Source organism: Herpailurus yagouaroundi, unplaced genomic scaffold (genome assembly GCF_014898765.1).
Source record: "Herpailurus yagouaroundi ecotype Mexico unplaced genomic scaffold, PumYag 387, whole genome shotgun sequence".
Lineage (NCBI taxonomy): Eukaryota > Metazoa > Chordata > Mammalia > Carnivora > Felidae > Herpailurus > Herpailurus yagouaroundi.
This window is the reverse complement of record NW_024412604.1, coordinates 1149083-1162550: the sequence shown is the minus strand read 5'-3', so window position 1 is coordinate 1162550 and position 13468 is coordinate 1149083.

The window sequence follows — 13468 nt, the reverse complement described above, 5'->3', positions numbered from 1 at the left end:
ACGGAATCACTGCGGTAAGATTTAAAAAAAAAAAAAAAAAAATGGCCACACAGAGGCAGGGGGTGGGGATGGGAGAAATGGGTGAAGGAGGTCAAAAGGTACAAACTTCCAGCTATAAAATAAATAACTCACAGAGATGTGATGTTCAGCATGGTGACTCTAGTTAATAACACTGTACTGTACATTTCAAAGTGGCCAAGAGAGTAAAGCTGAAAAGTTCTCATTGCAAGAAAAGAATCTTTTTGTAACTACGTAAGGTGACGGATGTCAGCTGGACTTACTGTGATCATTTTTAAATGTATACAAATATCGAGTCATGTTATACACCTGCAACTCGTATAATGTCATAGGTCAATTATAGCTCAATAAAAACGAACTAAAAATAAATGGTCGTAACCAAGAGCTCTGTTTTACTCCTGATTGCCCATGAGAATCTTGAGTGATATTAGCTGTTGCTGTGAAATGTTTCTTCTCTCCATTTAGGAAAACTCCTTTTAAGCCACATTAAAAAAAAAAAAAAGTAAAGTGGAGAGTGATAACAGCTAGAGCAATATGTCGTAAGTGGCATTGTTTTCTTCTCCTGTATTTATCTGATGGGTACTGCCTACCTGTGGCCAATGATACTGGTTTCCCATTGAAATGTTGCTTAGTGAACCCCGTGCATTCCTGATGATCGCCCTCTGGCTTCTAAGTGTCCTCAAACAGTGAATGTAGCAGCCTATTCTAGAATTTTTCCTGGGACTGATATCTTCCAGCTCACGGGGCTCCAACCCCTCCGATCCACCCTTTGACAGATGGAAGCATCTTTTGTCCCTCCCCCCCCCCCCCCCCCCAGTAGCAATGCTGTGTCCTCACTTCCCTCACTTGGGAAGGTTGGAGGCACACTGGTTCTGGGAGAGGCTGCTGCAAGGACACGATCCGAGTATCAGAAGTTCTGGGATCTGGCTGGTGCTCTCCTCCCATCTCAGTCCCCATTTCTGTGACCCAGATGTGGGCCCCTCCTTCCCATCTGAGGATAATTTCTCCCTGAGGGGTCAGAAGCAAAGTCAAAGCAAGAAGACCCCTCTAGGCTCTGCTGTGCCGGCTGGCAAGGCCGAGCTGGGCCTTCAAGATGGCAGAAGGAGACAGAGAAAGTCCCTTCGAGGTGTCCCTTTTCCCCAGCTGCCGCTTTCCCACAGGATCCTCTTCCTTTTCTGAAGGATCTGGAACCTCCGTTTGCTCTCCATGAGTCAGATCATGTCTCCCCCAGTATTGCACTCACTGGTTATGTTTTCTTCTTGCTCACAACCCTGCCGTGGCCTCACGGTCCTCAGAGGCTCTGCTGTCGGCCCTCCATCGATCCGGCATGAAATCAGGCATCACGTCCTGGGGATGTAAAGACCCTCTTAATTCTCACCCAATCCTGCTGATTACCTTCCTCAGAAAGTCTCAGTTTGCCTCTAAACTGCCTGTAACATCTCTCTAACTCGCTTTAATCTCCTTTTTGATGGAGAGAGAGAGAGAGTAGGCATCAGGCCCAGGGCCTTGGCAAGTTGGAAAAGCTGGCTGGAAGTGATGGCTGTTGTAGGGATTCATTGTGCCTGGCTCACACTCACCTTCAGCGACAGTGGTACCGGCTTTCGAGTTTTGGTGGAGATCCACAGACACATTAGTTTAGGGTGTTCAAGGCGAACAAAAGTGAAGAGAACTTATGTAGTAGATAAAAGCATAGGTGGTCTGACGCCATGAGCAAATGCACAGTGACAGAGGTTTGGGGGACGCTGGTTTACAGACTAAAGCCTGATATCAAGCATGTTCCCACCCCAACCCCATTTTCCCACATCCCCACCATGCCCCCAGGGGCCAGGTGACGGAGTCACTGCCTTGGGCCTCCCTGTCTTGGGTCCCCCTACCTGGACTGTTCATCCTCCTCGCTGCCTTGCGACAAAGCCATGCCACCTGCCTCGGTCAGGTCAGCTCGAGGGCCAAGGCTTCTACAAAATTCTTCCATGCTGAGCTGCAAGAGACCCCAGCTGAGTCTAAGGAGGGCCTCTCCCGGGGCCTCTCCATGCCATCTCCCACTGACAGTCCTGACCCAGCCCCAGAGGGCAAGCTATGGCTGGGGGCACTTTTTCCTGCCCGTTCTGAACGGGCAGAGCCTTGCCGAGGACAGCAGGATGGCGAACACACGTGTTGAGTCAGCACTTGCTCTGTGCCACACGCGGGCAGGGGGGCTGTGTGCCTCGTGTGGGGTGACATGGCTTCATTGGCTTGGAATGCACTCAGCTCTAAGAAACAGAAGACCCCAATTTCAGAAGCTTAAGCCAGCAAGGATTTGTCGTCATACAGTCCAGAGGCAGGAGGCTGGCTCTTCCCGTCTCTCCGCCCCGCCATCCTCAGCAGACCGTCTTTGGTTCCCATGCCGTGCCTCGGACGTCACATTCCAGCTCAAGGCAGCAAGAGGCTGCAGGGCCAGGCTTGACTTTCTAGAACCCCCAGAAGACCCAGCTGACATTTCACTGGACGGTCGGGGTCCTGCGACCACCCCCAGCTGCAAGGGAGCCTGGAAAAGAGATGCTTTTCCAGCTGTGCTGAGATAATAGCTGTTCCTTCCCCAAACTAAAGAGGAAGGAGAGACGACTGGATACTGCGCAGGTGACCAAGGGCGCCTGTGTGGCACCCATTGTGCCGATGTGAGATGAGATTTTACAGCTCAGAGCTGTAAACTGGAACTCTAACGAGATCTACCTAATACCACGACTGGCAACTGTCTAGCACAGCATCCCTTTTTTATCTTACTCTCTGGAGCCCAAAAAAGTCCAAGAGGAAGGAGTTCATATCATTCATTCATTCATTCATTTATTCATGTATTTATCCAAGAAACCTGCTGTCGTTGTGCCTTGTGCTGGGCACTGAAGACATGGGGGTGAATGGAGCCGGGCTCTGTCCTCAGACCTCCCAGTCCAGAGGGGAAGCTGCACCCAGCATCCCACGTGTGGCCTAGAGGCTGAGGGCCGGCTGGAATGCACTGGCAATGGGGGGAGCAGCAGGTACGGGTGGGAAGGTGGACAGCATTCCAGCTGTGAGTGCAAAGAGGATGTCTACTTTCTGGGCCCCGGGAGCACTTAGTCACCTAATCTGCAAAAGAACCCTGCACACAGATACCGTTTCTGTCCTTCCACCCAGAGGCAGAGAAACCGAGGCACGGAGGGTGTAAGAATTGGCCAAGTTCACACAGCCAAGTAGTCTGACCCCAGGCCACGCCCTGGCCCGTGTGCCACCCTGTCTGGCCCACCTGCGTGAGGTAGTGAGCTGCGTGTCACTGGCAGCGTGCAAGCAGGAGCCTCCATCCAAGACGCTGCGTCCTAGATGGGGAAACGGGCATTGTGACCTCCCAGTTGCCTCGTGGCCCGGCGGGTGTCTGGCATGGGGAGGCAGGGGGCGGCCGCAGCGGCTGCCGAGGCCCCGGGTGTCCAGCCCCTCTTGCAGCCATGCCGGGTGATGTTTTATGTCTTAATTAAACGGAGAGGAGTTTAATTGATGAGCAGTCGGCTGGCTGCGCCAGCTTCCTGGCTCCCTACCCCAATGACTCATGCGCGCCGCGGCCCCAGATGCCGAGAGCAGGCTAATAGATTTGCAACGCTGATCACTGCTCCAGACCCACTTAGCGAGGCCCCAGGAAGCCTCTTGCCACCCTGGGATTGGATTGAATTGCTTTTCATTTTGAACATCGTCCCATAAATCCCTCACACATCAGCCCACCCCGCAGAGGAGCGGCCGCGCTCAGGCCCCCCTCCCACGCCAGCGCGGGGGTCTCCGGCTCCATCACAGGGACAGCTGCCACAGGCTGGGCAGAGCCACTCTTGAAGGGGGGCTGGGGACATCTGTGGCCTGGCCCCGTGCAGGGCCTTCCCGGCGGGGTTGTCACATGACCCGCGGGAGGGGATGTTCTTCCCTCTGCTTCACAGACGACCAGGTGGAGGCCCAGAGGGGGCAGCTGGCCTGTGCCAGGCTGCTTGGCTAGGAAGTGTGTACCTGCTGGTCTCCACCGCGGTGTTGACATCCACAGCCCCTCCCCACAATGTCACAGGGCGGGGACTCTCTGCTTCCTCACGGGAGACTAAGTGGGGCGGTGGTGTAAGGGTTTAAAGACGCTATGGGTTCACGCTGCCCAAACGTCTATGGAGCATGTAGTCTCGGCCAGCCATGGTTTGTGAGCTGCCTTGAACCGCACAGATAAAACCCCCACCCTCTAGGAGCTGACACACCCGTGGGGAGAGGCAGATATAAACAAACAAACCCAAAACACGATCAGGGTAATTAGAGGTTGTGGTAAGTGTTACAGAGACAGCCAGGCAGGTGATGGAATAATAAGGAGCGAGTGTGGGTGGGTTGTGTTAGAAGGGGGGACAGAGAGGCCTCTTCGGGGAAGGGACATCTGGGCTGACACCTGAGGGATGAGCAGGGGCTCTCGTGGGAAAAGTGTTCTGGGCAAGCGGAACAGCGAGTGCAAAGGCCCTGAGCCCTCTGGAAGGGAGAGACCCACGTGGCTGGAGCAAAGGGGGTCAGGGCCAATCCAAGATGAGTCCGAGGCCACAGAGGCAGATCACAAGAAAAAGGAATTCTATTATTTTAGTTTATTTTTTTAATTTTTTAAAATGTTTTATTTATTTTTGAGAGAGAGAGAGAGAGAGAGAGAGACAGAGCACAAGCAGGGGGAGGGGCGGAGAGAGGGAGGGAGACACAGAATCCGAAGCAGGCTGCAGGCTCTGAGCCGTCAGTCAGCACAAAGCCCTATGTGAGGCTCGAACTCACGAACTGTGAGATAATAACCTGAGCCGAAGTCAGATGCTTAAGCGACTGAGCCACCCAGGTGCCCCATAAAATAATTCTGTTATTTTAAATGCAGGCCAGAAGGCAGTGGACATGCTGTTAAGACTCTCCCTGAATGCCCGGGCACCTTCTCACTTCCTGAATACTGGGTTTTCTGCTCTCTGGCCCTGCCCTCCCACCATGTGCAGGGCACACACCTGCTCATGTGCTCCCTTTCTCCAGTGTCCTGCCTCACGTTCCTCTGCTTCCTCCTCCCCAAATTCTCCCCACCATCCACAGCCCAGCTCTCAGCCCCCGACTCCAGGGAACCTGCCCTCACCTGTGCCACCCACGGAAGTCCCGCCAAGTGGGCACACAGCACCTCCTCTGCCCACACCCTGGCACATCTTATGTCTCCCCACCGGCAGACGCCTACAGGGCCTTGTACCCCAGCCTCCCCGGCACCACCCCAGGGCCCTCTGTCACTCTGGTGTCCTAGGAGCCATCAGTGTGGTCCAACTGCAGCCCGAGGCTCTCCCTCCTCATCCACCCTCCTCCCTTCTCCTTTCATGGGTGCCAACCCCACACCCAGATCGAAGGCTCTCCCTGCCAGTTCCTGCTCCTACTTCCTTCCCCTCATCCTCCACAGGCACTGCCCCACGAGCCTCTCCACGTCTCATTCCATCTCCAGAATGGAAGAGACCAGAACTGACACACTCCGTGACCCTGGCTGAATGATCGTGGTTCCCTGGCTCTGCTCAATGACATCCCCCACTCGTGGCTTGTGGCCCATGTCTCCTGTCCCAGAGGAACATACAACCTGGCTCTCCAGTCCCGTGGTGGGTCACACCTTCTGTCTCACTTCCTTGGCAGAGTGCCTGCATGTTCCCCAGCCTGTGACCCCATTCTGAGGCAGTAACCATAGAAACAAGGCCATAAACAGCTATGGTTCACTCAGGTATGAGGTGCCCCGGGCCCTGCACCCAAAGGGGTACCCACACCCCTGATTGGCATTGCCAAGAGGGAAGGAGGAGATGTCCTCGACTCCTTCCAAGCCCATTCAAGGTATAGGCTCAGTTGCTCCTAGGGTCTACTTTCAAACCCCAAAATGCAAGCATGTTCTGAGCACTTATTAAGTGCAGGCATTTTGTGTGGGTGACAAGTCACACATTGCCCCTTTTAGCAGGTACGGCTCGTAGAGCCTATGGAACTGGTGGCAAAACTAGGATTTAGCCCGTCTCCTGATTCTATGACAGGGCACTGGGGGGCACGGGGAGGCGCAGGAGCGATACTGGAGCCTGACGGGCTTGGGCGGGAACCCCAGGATTGCCAGAGATCAGGACACACTAATGTAACAGTAACTGAAACAGCATGTGGTGCTGGCCCCCAAATTGATACGAGGCTGCAGGAAGGAATTCAGAGCCCCGAAATAGACCTCCATCAGATACAGGAGGAGTTCATCAGTCACAAAACAATCAAGACTAAATCATGGTGAAGGGAAAAATAATTCACAAGATGATGCTGAGATACCTGGAGAGCAAACCTGGGGGGAAAGAATCGATACACCAAAGACCCCATTAAATGTGAGATAAATGAAATGTCTGACTATAAACAATCCAATCATAGAAAACCTGGTGGAAACATAGCTGAAGCTTTGGCGGGTATTTGCAAGTGTTAACACCTGTCTTACAATCAAAGAAATTAAAGAAGGAAATAATAGAATTAATAACACCAACATGAAAATTCTGGAGACCTCAGAAACTAAAAAGGGTAGGAGATGTTTGCATTAAAAGGGTAGAAGGGGGGCACCTGGGTGGCTCAGTCAGTTGAGCATCTGACTTCGGCTCAGATCATGATCTCCTGGTTTGCGGGTTCGAGCCCCGCATCAGGCTCTGTGCTGACAGCTCAGAGCCTGGAGCCTGCTTCGGATTCGGTGTCTCCCTCTCTCTCTGCCCCTCCCCCACTCGCGCACTGTCTCACTCTGTCTCTCAAATATAAATAAATGTAAAAAAAAAAAAGGGTAGAAGGTCAATATCATTCATAGGTCACAAGGGTTTGTTCAAACAAAAGATCCTATGGCTCAATGTGCGTGCAGCCAGGATCCAGGAGTCAAAGCAGCTAGCGGCTAACCAGGAGCAAATTTCACCCACCTCTTACCCAAAGGACTGGAAACAAAATAATGAGAGCTGTATACCTGTAGAGTCCATGAAAGTTGAAAACTGAAGGAACTGCCAGCAAGGTGCCCAGCAGGGTGTCCACCCACCGCCCTGCTCGCAGTTGGGTGAACGCACACCGTCCTGTTGAAGAGGAACTTGACGGCAGGTGCCTAGAGCCAGAAAAAGTATCAAGCCCTGGGTCCAGTAGTCCCCACCCCCGGGGGACTCATCCTCAGGAAACAGTGCAAAAGCAGTGCAAAAACCCATGAGCGAGAATACATTGGTTGAAGCACTTTTCAGCGTTTTATTATGGAAAATGTCAAACCTACACAAAAGTAGAGAGAATACGATAATGAGCCCATGTGTTATCCCCAGCCCCAACCGTTATCAGCTCACAGCCAATATTGTCTCATCTCCTCCCGAAACACACACACACACACACACACACACACACACACACACACACAGTTTTTTTTTTGTTAGTATTTAAAGCAAATCCCAGACATCATTTTATTTTATCCATACATAATTTAATTTGTGTCTCGAGCAGATAAGGACTCTAAAAAAAAAAATCTAATCATCATATCATAATACCCAGCAAAATTAGTAATTCTTTAATATCTTTTAATTTACAGCCCATGTTCAAATTTTCCCAAATGTCTTTAGATAACTTTTTAGAGTTGGTGTTTTGGAATCAGAATGCAACCAAGGGCAACGCATTGTGTTCGTAAGTCTCTCTTACTCCATAACAACCCCCTCCTCGTTTCTTTTTTCTTCATTGAGCCATTTTAAAAGAATGCCCCCCAAATGGCAAGACGTCAACAAGCCCAATGCCAGGACCGCTTAGGCAGCATATGGTGCATCTGCCTGGGACTCCCCAGTGCCCCTGCTGTCCTGGGCAGCAGCAGCTAAATATAAACTCGGAGCAGCTGGCCATCGGCTCCTGCCCAGCCTGGCCACTGCTCACCCAGCGCTGCCACCCGCAGTGACTTGGCTGCCGGACTTGGCTGCACCCTCAGACATCCTCCCTCAGATCTGGCAGCCCAGCCCCAACACACTCACTCACGGCGTGTTTGGACCTGGCCCTGTTTCGGGGCATCCTTTCTTGGCTGTGGCCGCCCCCTCCTGTACTCAACAGCTGCCGGTGAGATGCGCCCACCCTGTTGCCCCCTATGACAGCACTCAGCCATCAAAACCCACAACCAGGAGACCAAGGAGCATCACAAGAAAGGCCATGAGGGGGTGCTACGTGGCCACCACCCCACCCTGCTCACGGCTAGTGATCACAGCCCTGAACGTGGTGGGTGTGGTAGACGAGGCGGAGTGTCCACTGAACATACAAATAAGAACAAAGGAAAGAAATAAAGGAACAAAATGGAAATGTCCATTGGACAAATAAATAAAAGCAAAAATTTTTCAAGAAAAGGATCAGGTAAGGCGGGATGAATAGGCTTGGATTGGCTGGTTTGAATAATTTCAGGGCTCTGGGGCAGGGGGCTGTCCTGAGCTGTTTGGCACCTGGGTCCAGGAGAAGAGAAAACAGTGGTTGTATTAGAAATGGGAAAATGAAGAATATTTATAATTCCTCCTGGAATGTTTTTTAATGCAGAGGAACCTATAGCTGTGTACTTTCTAATTAAATGGAGCAACCCATTCATCCGCCCTCCATCCCTACATTCTCAGTTGAGCCCACCTGTTGAAGGGGATTGGCCATTGTCACGTGGTTGCCATGGGAACACTCCCACCAGAGAAATGGTCAGTGCAGGTGGGGGGGGGGGGACAGGGGACTCAACACCACAGCATGGGCATATTCTCTGCCCTTTCTCTTCCAGCCTGGAGGGCCAAAGAAGGCAGCGGGTTGCTGAAAAGGGGAAGGCTACCCTCCCCGGGCACAAACACCTGGGGCTCTTGATCTCAGTGACTATTGTGAAATGTAGATTTCATTATTCCTCAGGTATGGTGAGGACAGCAGATCGGACGATGACTGCCATTGGAAAAAGCCTGTGGGGCACCCGGGTGGCTCAGTCAGTTAAGCGGCGGACTTCGGCTCAGGTCATGATCTCGTGGTTCATGAGTCTGAGCCCCGCGTCGGGCTCTGTGCTGACCGCTCGGAGCCTGGTGCCTGCTTCGGATTCTGTGTCTCCCTCTCTCTCTCTGCCCCTCCCCCACTCACCTCTCTCCCTCCCTCCCTCTCTCTCCCTCTCTCAAAAATAAATAAACTATTAACAATTTTTCAAAAGAAAAGAGAGCTTGTTATACACCCTGATGCCAAGAGGAGGGGACCACACCCCAGGGGACCACCCGGGAAGCCCCAGGGTCAGTCAGGAGGCTGCGGTTGGGGGAAGAGGGCAAGAACCTTTACTGTGGTGTCTTCTCTTCAGGAAAGAACCTGTGAGGCAGGGTTAACAGGCTTGGGTTGGCTAGTTTCAGGGCTCTGGGGCAGAGGGCTGTCCCAAGTTGTCAGTACCTGGCCCTGGGTGATGAGAGCGGGTGCACATGAGCCCTGAGTGTGACAGCCCGATAGAGGAGGTGGGAGGGGGGGACTCTGGATTGATTGTTTTGTATTGGAAAAGGCACATTCAAAGATGGGTCTTTTACTCTCTGGGACTTGGCTAAGCCTGGGAGTGGCAGTCCTTCCGGGGTCAGCGTGGCCCCCAAATGTCAAAGCATCAGAAAATAAAGGCATAGTCAACACAGTGATTTGAGCCACAACTTTGGGAGCCTTTCTCTTAACCTGTTTCTCTCCCTCACCCCAACCATCGAATTCTGTGGGTGTTGCCTCCCACGTCTCCCTAACCTGTTCACCTCTCCTCTTCCCACGGCCACCAGCCCAGCCCAGCGTCCTCAACTCTTCCTGGACTAACCTCCAGGTAGCCCCATTGTCACCTACCATCCATTCGCTGCCCGCGCTCCTCTGCGGTGCGGCTCTGCCTCCCCACTCCTGTAAAGAGTGACCTGTTTCTGTACCCTTCTGAACCCAGGCAGTCCCCTTAACATTGCCGATGCAATGTGGCAGAAGGGATGCCATGCCAGTTCTGGAATGTTGCTCTTCCCTGGCCCCACAGCTTCTGCTTCTGTTGTGTAAATAGTGCCAGCCCCCTCTCCCTAGAACCAAACCCACTTTGCGCGAGAAGTTCAAGTCACATAGGGAAGGTCTGGAGGGTGAGACACTCCCTGTCGGAGAGCGAGAGACCGCGGAGCACCAGACATGAGAGGAAGAAGCCAGCCCCCACCACACCACATGCAGCCGAGACGAACCATCCAGCCTCCCCAGATTCCTAACCCACAGAACTGTGAGCAAAATAAAATGGCTGTTCAAGAGCTCTCGGTTTTGGGGCTACTTTGTCATAGAGCAGCGGATTACCAGAACGTGACTGACCCAACAGCCAGCAGATCTTTTAGAAATTGAAACCGGATGTGCCACTGCCTGACGTAGGGTTCTCCAACTGCTTCTTATAAAATCTAAGCATCTCAACATGCTGCAAGGCTCTGCAGAGTCCGGCCCCTGCCCTCCTCTGCAAGGCCGGCTCATGCTCCTCTCTCCCCAGCCCCTCCAGGTTCTGGCCACAGGGGCTTCCCGCAGCTACCTGTGCACAGCACATCGCACCTTCTGTCCTGGTCTCCTCTCAGATGTCAACTCTTCCACCTCCCTAGGATGGCAACTATCAAAACAATAGAAAATAACAAGTGTTGGTGAAGGTGTGGGGAAAGTGGAACCCCCGTGCCATGCTGGTGGGAACGTAAAATGGTGCAGCCTCTGTAGAAAACAGTACTGTGGTTCCTAAATTAAACAATGTGGGTCCTGGGGTGCCTGGGGGGGTTCAGTCGGTTGAGTGTCCAACCGAAGCTCAGGTCATGATCTCACAGTTCGCGGGTTCTAGCCCCGTGTTGGGCTCTGTGCTGACAGCTCAGAGCCTGGAGCCTGCTTCGGATTTTGTGTCTCCCTCTCTCTCTCTGCCCCTCCCCTGTTCACGCTCTGTCTCTGTCTCAAGAATAAGTAAACATTAAAAGAAAATAATTTTTTTAAATGTGTTTCCTAAAATTAAAAATATGGTTACCCTATGACCCACCGATTCCACTTCTGGGAAAATACCCAAAGGATTGAAAGCAGGAACTTGAAGAGATGTTTGCACACCCAGGTTCATAACAGCGCTGTTAACAATAGCCAAGAGGTGAAAGCAACCCAGGGTCCATCAACGGATGCATGGATCAACACACTGTGGTCTATCCATACAATGGAATACGATTCAGCTTTTAAAATGTTTTTAACGTCTATTTATTTTTGAGAGACAGAGTGTGAGCAGGGGAGGGGTAGAGAGAGAGAGAGGGAGACACAGAATCGGAAGCAGGCTCCAGGCTCTGAGCTGTCAGCACAGAGCCTGATGCGTGGCTTGAACCCACCAGCTGTGAGATCATGACCCGAGCCAGAGTTGGATGCTTAAACCGACTGAGCCACCCCGGCGCCTCCTATTCAGCTTTTAAAAGGGAGGAAATTCGGACACAGGCTACAACATGGATGAACTTGGAGGATATGATGCTCAGTGAAAGAAGCTCATCAAATATTATACGATTCCACTTCTGTGAGGTCCCTAGACTAGTCAAATTTATAGAGACAGAAAGTAGGATGGTGGGTGCCAGTGGCTGGGGGAGCAGGACTGGGGAGTTAATGTTTAATGGGGACAGATTTTCAACTGGGGAGATGAAACGAATCCTGGAGACAGATGGTGGGGACGGCTGCACAACATTGTGAATGTGCTTAATGCCACCAAACTGAACACCTAAAAATGACTCAAATGGTGAATATAGCATTATGTGTACTTTATCACAATAAAAAATGCAAAAGGAATTTCTGTCACTTTCTCAGAGAGGTCTTCCATGGCCACTGAATCTAGATTCTGCCCGTCTTTCCAGATCGTCATGTGTATTGAGCACACAATCTATGCCAGGCACTTTGTCAAGTGAGGGAGGTAAAATGCACGAGGATCCTGCATTGGAGGCCAACAGTGTCGTGGAGGAAGACCGGCAACAGGCAAGTAACGTGGATAATTACTGGCTTTTACAGACGCCATTGAGACAACAAAAAGAATGGTGTGTGGGTGAACTGCATGCCCAGGCATGCCCCTGGCTCCACGTTTCACAACCTGTGTGTTGCAGGCAAGTTGTTCAACCTCCCTGGGCCTTCACCCCCGCTCTGGTACACTGAGATGGTAATACCCTCCTCGTGGCATTGAAGGAAGTGCTAAATGAGATAACACCTATTTCCACCTGAATGAGTAATTCCAACAAATACGCTGCATTTAACTTGCTGGCTAAATGCCCAGTGAATTGGCCTCATCATCTCTCCTGCCTCATTGCCCAAACCATGGGGGGTGGGGGGGCCCAGCTGGAAGGTTGGTGAGACGGCTGAGACCGCCACACTGGGTGGTGGGGGACAGGGAGGAACAGGGAACCCTGCGGGGCGGGGGGGGGGGGGTGGTCTGGCACAGATGAGTGCTGGAGTGGGGCTCTCTGGGAGGGGAGGAAGAACCAGACAGGGCCCTGTCTCAGCAGATTTGGGGCTTTGAGGGCTGAGACCCAGGGAAACAAGCTCTCTTCTGTTCCCAATTCGTGCTTCTGCATCTGGGAAACAAAGCAGAAGGTATACAAACTCGTATCTGTTAGTGCTATCTGTGGTTGGTGAAACAAAAAATAAATAAATAAAAGTATATAGTTACCCCTCAGGGTTAGCAGGAGAAGCAAGATGGGGACCAACGATAGTGGCACACTTAGGTGGATGGGGAAGGTGGACACAGGGAAGAGAGCAGAATTCTCCTCCGCAGTGCCCAGGACCCAGCCAGGGTTATAACGGATTAAGCCTGCTTAGGACGTTTCCAAAGCTTAAGGACTTAAGAGGATTCCATTGAGGAAGGGAAAAGGTGGGCCAGAGTGGGGGGCCGATTGCTCATAAGTCCTCCAACAATTTGAATTTTTAGTTGTTTTGGTCTGATTAAAAAAAAAAAGCCCAAAGCTGTTTTAAAATATTTTAGCAAATCATGATCAACAGAGGTTGGAAAGTTTGTTTGGAGTTTTACATCCGCGGAGCCCTGCCCCACTCCTGGCATCTCACCTTCTTTCTTGTTCAGCCCTCTGGAACCCCAGGGTTTCAAGAGACTCCATCACAGGTGAGGGGACAGGCACTGTTCTGGTGTGCTGGAGTCACTTGCCGAGGCTGGGAAGGGATGGAGCTGGGATTGGACCTAGGCAAGAAAGGAAGCCGTTCTTACCCGAAATGGGACCGGTGGTTTTCTTTGACATCAGTTCCCAGGGCAGGGCCTCATGTGTCTCAGCCTCGTGGCCCCCAGCTTTCAGAGCAGTGCATGGGTGTGTAACAAAACAAGCCGAGTGGTGGGAGGTCACCCATCTGAACCCTGCTGTGTTCGAGGCCTTCCGAGCTCTACAGAGATAAATGTACTGACCCTGCCAGCCTGCTGGGAGCTTCCTGTTTACCACTGTCTCCTGCACCTGCCATCAGGGCCGCACAA